We start from the raw sequence: 11374 nt of genomic DNA, 5'->3' as shown, positions 1-11374 counted from the left end.
ATGGACATAAATGAAAGATGATGGTCTGAAGAGTAACTGCTTTCAACCAACCCACAAATCAGACTTTGGAGTCTATAGCATATTGCCATTGAGAAAGAAGAATACATGCTATTTTTCAAGACTTATAGTTTCTCTTTTGTTCTTCTGCTGTAAAATGGTCTGCTAGCTTTAACTTTCAACTCAGTCGCAGCAGGTAAGGCAGCATCCAATGTCACACAAACTGCTTCTCTGCCTGTTCTGAAGTCATTTCACCTCATTGACTGGGAACTCAGAACTGATTTTAGCTCCTTTCTGGGAAGACATCTGACATGTTCAGAAGTCTAGATCAACTCTGTGGCTGTGGATAAATGTCGCCAAATCATAGCTGCCTGAATTTTCCACTCACCTCCACAGCAATAGGCCATATTAAAGGGTATGGAAATTGTAGGATATCTCGAGTTTCTCCTTGAAGCTGAAGGCCTCCTCTTGCAACAATTTCTGGCAAGATATTTGGCCAGTGGCAGTGTCATTTTACGCTCTAAACAGCCATGCATAATGATGATAGAATGGCTTGCTCAGACAAAACAGCCAGGTCATCTTCCTTTCTTGCTTTCTTCCAGGTCTGCTGACTTATTCATTTTGTCAGCCATGGGTGGGCTCCTCTCCCCAGTCAGTCACACTGGGTGAGTGATATAGGCTCCTCTGCGTGGGGTGTACTGTGAAGTGATATGAGAAGGGACAGCTTTCTGTACTACATCCAAAAAGTGTCAGCACACTTCAGCTCACCTGCTGGCTCCTACGCCAGTGTTGAATTCTATTTCTGCAGCAAGACTGCTCTCATGTGGTGACCAGTGGAAATGTAAAGCTGTCTTAATGCAGCTGACGTTTGGCGTTACTGAGCGAGACTGAATCTGGTGGCGACAGCAGGCAGTTGTCACCACATGGCAGTGCTTTTAGATGGGGTAAGGCGGCGACTGTTGCAGCACAGTTAAGAGTCAATATCTAACATGTTTTAGTGTATACAGACTAAATAGCTTACAGTATAACACAGAAACATACTTCAGTTTGGTGCTCACAATGGCATTGTCAATAACTAAATCAATATAGAAAATGAATGCCAAAGGCAAATATATATCATAATGTTGTGATGATAAGTACAGTTTAACTGTCACATATTCTCTGATATTTCCCAGCATTTGGATCAACAGCCTACATACTTATTGATCTTAATGTGCATCCAGTTTTACATTGAGATTATATTTAGATATTACTATGGGGATTTTATAGTAATGTGTTTCAGTAACAGGCTTGTGGGTGAGAAAATCTATATTTTACAACCTACGATATCAATTTCCATTAATACACCATTTAGATAGATGCAATATTTACCATATTCACTGGGTGGCAGCAAAGATTTAAACTTCACTATAGCTGTTCTTTAACCATGAGTCTGTATTTAAGCAAGGCTCTTTTGACAGTTTCCTTTAAAAAAAAAAAAGCCTTGTTGTAATGTAGGAGGTACAAATGAAAAAGCGCATAATGCAGGTTGTTTCTTAATCATGCACATTTTTATGTGTGACTAAATAGACTTTCAATCAAATGTGGCAATGCAGCCATTGCACAAGAGATAATTCAGCACTATTTGAACAACAAAGCCAAATTAAAACATGGTTATCTCAGAAAATTCTCCCAATGGCTGCAGTTTGAACAGTCCCTGCTGAATATGCCTACAAAATTTCATTATGCAAAAACCGGATTACTTAGAGAATGCTGAGACAGTAAACACATTACCAACATGCACTTTGAGTCAGAAGAAATACACCACCCTTTAATTTATGCTTAAAACAAAATCATACACTTTGGAAGAAAACAAGCCAAGATACTTTTTTTTTTTTTTTTTTTTACTTCTTTCATTATATCATATTAAAAACTAAAATTAGTGCTGATGAAACAGAAAGATGCTATTTTTAGAGGCAGTTACAGGTAAGGGCAGAGGCAATAATGCAAATTTATTTAGGGGGGGGGTTAATGTTTAGAAAATGATTGTCATCTCATCTTCCAGCCCCCAAGATTGCAAAACTTTGCTATGATCACAAAATAATCCTGCATCTCACCACAGCTATTAAATAAATATGTGCAGGATTCTGAATGAATAATTGTCAAAAGTCAACAGACACAAAGAACGCTATACTCATTGGACATGAACTGATAGCAAGTCTGAAAGTTTATGAGTAACTGACCAGTTCCTGTTATTTTCATACTATAACTTTATTATATATAATTGTACTTTTAGACATAAAAATCAAAATCAACATGAAGTACTCAGTTATTCTTGTTACACATTATATGGGCTATGGGATACAGTTTTAGCTTTCAAAACATACATAAAAATGTTTCAGAACTTAACAATAAATGTTACATTTTCACATTTTTTGTTCAATTCTGAAGCATCTTTTCTTTTTTTTTCTTTTTTTATCTCAGTCTACAGCTGCTTTTGCAGTGCAGCTGTAAACCTCCTGAAGTCTTTAAAATTCCATTCACAGAGTTCAGGTCAGATGTCATCGGTTGTATAGTGACAGACTAAATAAAGGATGGGAATAAAGAGAGCGATGAGGACAATCTGTCATACCTCAAAGAATTTGAGGCTCTGCCAATCAACAGCCTAATCACAGAGTCTGTTGGCAGAACAAGCTCTCATTAAATATTAGCCAGAGAGGGAGCTAGCCATTTAACCTGTATTAATTTAATCCCTTTTGATTAATTTTCAAAGCTATTCCATTCTTCATCATTTCCATTCTAATAATTGGCCAGCATAATTTCCTATGCAGCTATGCAGCGTCATTACGAGCAATTCTTTATCTCTCCCTTTTGTTCTCATTTTCCATGGATTTCACTCATCCCTAAACATCCCCTTGCTCTTCCACTCTTGTTTCTTTTGCCCTTTTGGCAATAAAAAAAAGGTTGTTAGGGTCTTTGCCTGATCTATTCATGTCTTATACATTTTTTTGTTGGGAGTGCTACATATTGCTACTTTGATCTGAAACAGATGTACAGCTCTGGAACATTTACATACTGTACATTCATGTTATACATCCTTTTGGTGGTATAGGCTACTCTACATGCCCTGCCTGTAGCTTCATCAAATGCAGTAAATAAATAAATAAATAATTTAAAATAAAGCAACAAAAAAAAAAAAAAAAAAAAAAAAAAACTACCACTCTCCTTGCCTGGGGCATGCTCTATAAAGGGCATTTTAATCAGTTCAAATGGTGAAAATGCCCACCAACCACAGAAATGGCAGCATTAGTGCACACCCATGGAGGGCAGTAGAGCACTACAAAGCCCCAAGGGTACACGGACAAGCTCTGGATAAGATAACAATACTTGGGAGCAGAACACATCATACATAGCCACAATTGTCATTGAGCACAAACACACAATCAGCAATGGACTCACAACTTAATTGCAGGATTTACAATGAAATACAGAGCTGAATTACATCTCAGCAACTCACGCTTTATTGTGACATGAAAATTATGGTAAATGCAGTGGGGTTGCATGAAAACTAATCCCTGATGTTTTGAAAGATAGCAGATTCATCTGGCTCCAAGAACACTGGCTTTTTTCCTGACTCATAATTAATTAATTAGCTGATGGACAAGGAGGCCCATGGCCTTCTTAATGCATCAAGATCAAAATCAGTTTAAACAAAGTGTGATCTAACTGCCATGGCAACTATTCAAATGGTATAAATAGGCTGTGCCCCAAGGTTCAGGTCAGAAGACACTGATGTGTTTTCACCAAGGAGTATTTAATCTATTAATGGCTCCTGTGGGCTTTTCATTGAGCATACTCATCTGGGATTTTATATATTATAGTAACCGCATGAGGACAAGATGAGACACTTGATGAAAAACACGTAAAACCTTACATCTGAGTCTGTAATGTTACATGTTCAGCTTACATCAGTACATAATTATGAGACCAGAGTTTTCAAATGATGATAAAATAACCACAAATTTAGTATAATAAATAAAACCGTATGTGTCACTATTCCCCTGTTTTGCATGTGCTGTTTTTTTTAAAAATTTTTTTATATTGCTTCTTCATATTTGTGTCCTCTTGCACATAAAAGCAAGGCTTTCTCTCCACTGAGCTGTAAAATGTCTACTGTAGTCTTTCATGGTGGTTACTGCAATGTTGTGTGGAGACCTAGTTGAGCTGTTTCATGCATGCCATGACAGTTTTATTGATATATGGAAAAAAAGGCTCAAAATATGACCAATGCCAGAATTAAATCAGCATTGCTTAACTATAATAGTGTCTTTGTAAGAGTGTGCCCTTGCAATGAGAATGCACAGTAAATAAAAGTGTCCATCGACTATATTAATGGCAACACATATGCTATGTGGTGGGTGTATTCTTTGTCCTCACTGTGCCTTTAGAGCTCACGAGGAAGACAAGAAGACACATTCATAATGTATCAAAAGACAAGACTGCAGATCTAAGCTCTTTAAACTTCAATAGTCTCTCTTAGTCTTGCAAAAGAGTTAAATACAGAATTTCTTTATCTGCTTGTACAAAGACTTTAAAGTAATATTATCTCTAACTGAATAAAATATAAAAAATGTGGGCCATTATAGCTGAATGACTGCACCATTGCACAAAATGGATTGTTTTGAATATCTTCAGCAAAACTAAAAGATGAAGATTAAATAGAAAAAAGAGGGATGAGGAGTGATTTGAGAGGTTAAATGACAAATGCAGTAATTCCCTTCCCCAAGTAAGCGCAGGACTAAAAGCAGATCTTGGTTAGATTCTGAATAATATACATTGAATTGCTGGGATACATATTTAAATTTATTCATACAAGGAATAAGAACTTTTGATTGTTCTCTTGATTACAGTCCTGATAATCTATGGGGGATGGACTGTATTTTCTGGGCAATTTGCTAACACAAACTAAATATGTTCAAATTTCAGAGAGCTCAGTCAGACCTAAGCAAGGTACCACAGTTTGCCTTGGGCATGCTAAGAAAAGCCGTGATCAGAGCAATACAAAAGAATTACATGTGGCAATCAGCTGCCATGCATTCTGCAGCACAGTGTGGCTCTATTCTTTGCTCTTTTTCATGCCTACAGCACCAACTGAATGCAACTCATCGCTCCCCTTCCTGAGGCAAATGTGCAATGCTAAATTGCCCCAACACAAAGAGGAAACCACGTGCAGAAATGCATTCACATCCATAATTGCCATGATCACTTTCTGCCTCCCTGATAACCTGATAATGTCCCACAGACCTATCCATTTCTGTAGCCAATAGCAGCTGGGAAGCTCCACCTTCTGACCTTTTGTCCTCACCCAGCTAATCAGATATTCTCTCTATTTCATAAGGAAAGCTATTTCTATAAATGAAGTAATTACTTCCAGTAAATTGAAACTCTTTTCCCCAGTAGAAAGGTAGCTAAGGCTCAGAGAAAGCCTTCTAATTGAAACTGCCCCCCATGGTTTCTTGCCTCTTTAAAATAGCCTTCCCTGAACGTAGGGTGCTGGCCTTGTCACCATTATCCAGAATAATTCTGTTTTTTTTTTTCTTTTTCTTTACCTAGATGCTAACTTGTCTTCCTCTGAGAACATCTTCCCTGGCACAAGTGATAAAGCACATCTATCTGATATGGCCCAAATGGCAACTCTGAAGCAGGCTAAATGCATTTTCAGATGTAGCTCTGAATATGATTCTTTCAAGTGCTTTTCTTCATTAACAATATATTCATCCCTATTTGTAGACAAGCTGAGAGCTGCTTTTAGAAGCTGTGTGCTTAGCGCCTCGCCTAGATGACTAAAGAGACAGCAGGTTGACAAAGTGTCCACATGTTTTCTTTTGGTCTGTCTGAGTCAGTGTTTACAAATGTCATCTAGTCACAGAGTGTAGGTATCACTGAAGGAGGCTACACATAAGGAAATATAAGGCAAAGAATAGCAGACTGTGATGTTTACGAGGCAAAGAGTTAGAGAGTGAGAGTATAAAAGAAAAAAAAAAAGATTGGATAGTGTATTTAAAACCTCCCAGAGGTGATGAATTTACATCTTGTCTGTTTTCTGCCACGTTTGCAGCAGCAAACCTAAGAAGAATAGAGAAGGGTGGTGAGATTTAGCCAATTACATTCTAGTTTGCAGAGTTTGCAGCAGCCAAACTGTTATCCTCTCTACTAGAGATGGTCAAGGGAAAACAATGATCAAGACCCATTGGCTATATATTGTACATCATTAATGAGGGGACATAGGCAGCCTGCAGTGCCCAGCCTCTTTGTCAAAGCTCACACTGCAGCCTCCATTTCTATCTTCTGTCTTCAGGTCATTAATGCTCACAGAAGCTGTAACATTTAATTAGAGAGACATTATTAGCACAACACAAGCTCATTGTGAAGCAGAGAGAAATCCCAAAACAGCCTCTAACTGAATATTACATTTACAGCCAAATGGAGTTATGGGCAAAATTGTTCACAGAAACTTTTGAATAAACAAATGAGCCTGTCAGTGTTTGCTTTTATAGAACTGTGTCATGTTGGGAGAAAAAAAAAAGATTATTAGTATAAATAAAGGGTCTTGTATTATTCCCCCCCACCCCACCCCCTTCCCCAAACATCCTGCTGATTCCAGCCATATCATCTACAAAGTCTCTGTCGGATTGTCAAGATGAGGAGCCACTGATCCGTTCAGTGATTACACAAACACAGGCAAGAAAATATCAACAAAGGGGAGAAAATAAGTATACAAAGAAGAAATGAGAGGTTGATAGGAATATTATAATGGGGAGTTAGCCAAGTGTGAGATGAGGAGGACTGGGATTGAGAAAACGTAGGAGAAATGGTAAAAAGTGGTCTAAGATTTATATTTTATATGCAGGGGGGCTGTGCTGCATCAAGTAAGTGAGTATCAGCAAACAATAATATTTAGCAGGTACAAGACATTCAGCTGTGTAATGGTTTTATTTTCCCCAAATTAGTTTCTTAGTTCAGCTCTCTTTCCAAAATATGAATAAAGTGGCAGAAATAATGTGTTTTTTTAAAAAAAATGCTCATTTTCAACAAATAGCTTTGCAGATTCCCAGGTGACCTAAGATGTGCTGCATGCTCGGCTCTGTGAACAACCGTGCAGATGTGCTGTGCTCAGTGAGCATATTTGGAGCATGACTCTGAAGGTAGACTCTATCAGAAAGGCCATACCTTTCATTAATATTCCATGCTGCAAGAGTTGTCAAATCAACAAACTGTGTTTGTTGATTTGACAACGTAACGCTTATACTTAAGGATGACGCTTGTCTTTAGAGCAGAATATTCTAATTGTCCTTTCTCTCCTTCATATCCTTTGTTTTTTTTTCTGAAAAGGAAACAGTCATCCCTGTACACTTCCTGGTTGTAATGCTATGAACAAGCAAAGATCAGTTAGCTTTGTTTTGGAATAAATGCTGCAATCCCCATTTAATGGTCTTGGTCAGGACTGTTTGGAGAAGATAAGCCCATATTTAAGCATGGCAGCAGCAGATATTGATCCAGAACATACCAAGTAGAAAAATGTTCCTGACAAGTAAGAAGTGCTCTTCTGTGAAGATTCTCGCAGCAGCTCGTTTCAAGCTGCTACTCTTACCGAGAGGAGTAAGAATTGAGAGCTGGGCCAGAGAGAGCCAGTAGCCTGAGGCAATAAGGCGTAAAGACAGAGACCTCTCCTGAATACCTATTCATCACATCACCATTAGCATGGTTGAAGCCCTCAGTTCTGCTGCTAAAATTTATAACAGAAATTAGTGGATTAGATCCCACAGAAGCATCTGACATGAGCCAACACTTCAACCTGCTTGCTTCTTTTACTTTGATGGGCAGCAAAATGTAAACATATATCTCACAATTCATCCTCAAGCAAAAGATAAACAAGTGTGGCCCCAATTATCAAGAGAGCATCAGAAGAAGAGTTTTTAATCAGAGCATGACCCTCTCTAGCCGAAAGATGCCACTCCAGGTCACTTTCTTCTCACATCTTGTCTATCAAAGCTTGTCCTGTCTTCTTGTTGCTTCCTTTGTCTCTGTCGCCTCGGCGACAGGATGCACATGCCATTGTTTTGTCATGTCGTAGCTGTATTGATTAAGCGACGTGGAGCTAATTAAAGACAATCTGCAAGGAGTGTCGTTGCCAGTGAGCGGAACAAAATCACAGTGACAGAGTGATAGGCCTCTAATTATTATTCCCCTTTCGGTTCAGATGGAAGAGATAACAATCCTGCAGGCACAGTCAGGCTATTTCTCCTTGTATCCCTGCTTGCAATATCCAGTTTTTCATTTTCAGCAACTCCATCTCTTCCTTCCTCTGTCTCTTTCATACACACTCCCAGCCCCGCTGCCCTGATCAGCTCTAATTCAAACCCAGTTCACATCCTCTTACTTTGTACTGACACTGCCCACCAACCCTGATGGCCATAAAGTCTTTCTAGCATCTGTTTTTGATGTGTGGGTATTGATATGGATGCTTGTTTCAGGTATATGACTACATACATGCTGCAAAGACACACACTGTTTTCTCTTGTAATGCAATAAAATCCTTATTCTGAATACAAAACATCTCAAAGTTCTTCTCATTCCTAGAAACAGCGTAGCATCATTTTAATGCAGTGTGCATACCTTTTGTCAAGAAAATTGCCAACGGCCAAAGATGCTTTATTCAGTTAATTATACTTACATTTTATCATTTATATGTTTGAGGCCACAATTTTTTTGTTTTACAAAAAAAGAAGGTTGTAAAAAAAAGTAAAAATTGGCCTCATGGAATGTTTCAATGCAGGACTTACTTTAAGAGACGCTGATCTAATCTATTATATCTTATCCTGAGCCCACCAGAGCATTAAAAATTTAAAAAGGAGTGTCTGTTTCAGGATTTTTCTGCAGTTTTGTCTGATCGATCAAAGCTAGTTTAAATTGCTTCCAAGATATATCATCGAAATTGCACATTATTTCATTTCCTTCGCTCAAGATGATATATACAGGTTTTCATGAAGCTGTGCATCACCATCTTCACTTGTGACCTGCCTGACTTGTCAGAGTAGTACACAATACTCTCACCATGTATTTTGTAGACTTTTGAGGAATCCCAGGGGGTTTTCAAAAACAGGCAGCCAAGCACAATGAAAACTGGGGATCCTTCCTCTGGAGTGTCTTGTTATGTCCTCTATCCTACATGTAGTATATCTATCAAAGAACCCTTCTACCTTGTTCACCATGGGGCTGCAGAGAACAGCTCTGCCAGCCTGCTTGATATGCAGCAGTGTCTGGTGACTGCTGGGCTCCCACGCCTCCCTGACTGGAGCCTTTAAGCTTTGGCACAGTCAGAGAGAGCATTCCTCATCAATGGCCCCACTGAGTGGCTGTGACAGTGCCACGTGGAAAACCCATCGATTAAATGATTCCTCTTGCCTTCTGCATCTGCCTTTAGTGTTCTTCTCGTTTTGTGTCTTCAAAACGAGGGGGAAAAAAAACTGTATTTGAGTTTGTTTTCAGTGCAGAAAGTGACATTTGTCACTTTGTGTAAGGACCTACCTACGGACCAAAAAAGGAGAAAGTTCACACAAGAAACAAGAAAATGAAGAATTAATGAGTTTTTAAAAACAAAACAAAAAATAATCTGTTAAAAAAAAATCTGGCTGAGACTTTAACGCACAAAATTACTTTTAAAGGATACAGCATTTCTGATATAAACGAAGGTTTTTACAAAAGTAAAACAAACATCTTCCATATTAATTTAGACAGAAACAAGAACAATACATACAAGGATCAGTGTTGCTAAAGAATTTTGTTTAGCAGTGCAGGTGGAGGCAACATTTATGCATGAGTCTCTGATCTGTTTCATCTGGTAAAATAGATTTGAAGAGCAATGTTCAAGTAGCAGCTTGCCCAATCAGCTCTGTCTTATGAAAGCTTTTGTATCAGAGCGGGAAGAGGAGCTCTAGGCGCAACAGCCATATTTATATTCCAATCTTCTACACAGAAACCCACATTGCTAGGCTCATAAAAGATTCATCGAGCAGGGGAAAGCAAGGTCGTACAGAAAGCTGGTCAGGAGGTGCCTACTGCAATGCAAAAGAGTAGATGGGCACACGCATGCACACACACACACACACACACACACACACACACACACACACACACACACACACACACACACACACACACACACACACACAAACTCCCCAAAAAAAAAAAAAAAAAAAAGATAAAAGACAAGGAAAATGATCATACTAAAAAAGAAAATTGACTGGGTTATTTCCATCATGGCTGCTATTATTAGTGTAATATGTGCTGTTTCCCATATCATTGGTCTCAGTTTTGTCACCAGTTACCAAATGATCAAGCGCTCTGTGCTAATGGGCATCTGTCACTTCCACCATAGCAGCTGTAATAGCCTCAGCTGTGTTTGTTCAGATCGATCCTGTGCATTGTTTGGGTCTTTGTCTGCTCTGCGTGGCTGACATGTTTGCGAACTGCAGAGCAAAGGGGAGGAAAGGAAGAAGACAAAGAAAATGTGTGTGAGAGAGAAAAGGGTGAGAGTGAATATGTGTGTACGTGTGTGTCTGTTCTGGGTGTTGTCAGAGAAATGTCACTCTTGCTTAGAGTCACAGACACAAACCTCTGGGAGTCCTGCACCCTCCAGCACACGCACACAGAAGGAGAGTGAGAAAGTGGGGGAGAGAATGTGATATAAGGATGATATCCATCCCACCAGTCAAGCTGATCCATCTATACACCATGACAGCGAACATACAAATAATGTCCCATGCGTTACATTAACACACAAAATATTTCCGCATGAAAGAGCAGCTGCAAAATCATCCAGAAGAGAAAGTAAGGGTCAAAAGAGGCCACAAGCTCACATGGAAATCTGATGCTATTTCTTTCTACATGTGTGAAAAACATAATCAGTCTCTGAGTGGACAGCTGGCTGCTGGTTAGCTGCCAGGTTAGCCATGTCTGTATAAATGAGAAAACTCTTACAAGTGCATTTAGTACTCAGTCCCAAAGACCTTTCTGACGATGATTACCAGCTGCCCTGAGGTCAGACAGCTTGGTCTATTGGAACGCTAATGGTCATTTTAGGACAGCCAGTTTGTGTCTTTTCAACAAGACAGAAAACAGCAATAGAGGTCATTTAGAGCCCACACAAGCCTGGAGCATGATTAGTGGTCAGCGTGTGGCTCAGAATGTATAAGTGGTCTTTTAAATATAAATAGCAAGGATGCTAGACTCTTCTGTGTGAATTTGACAATACACCTTTCAAAGACAGTTTCCCACAGAGGAAATCTAGTAAATGGAAGATGGATTGTGCAACCATTGTGGTGCCTCAAGTTTCCTT

The sequence above is a fragment of the Telmatherina bonti genome (genome assembly GCF_933228915.1).
Source record: "Telmatherina bonti genome assembly, chromosome: 14".
Lineage (NCBI taxonomy): Eukaryota > Metazoa > Chordata > Actinopteri > Atheriniformes > Telmatherinidae > Telmatherina > Telmatherina bonti.
The sequence above is the reverse complement of the archived record's forward strand: the minus strand, read 5'-3'. Positions refer to the sequence as shown.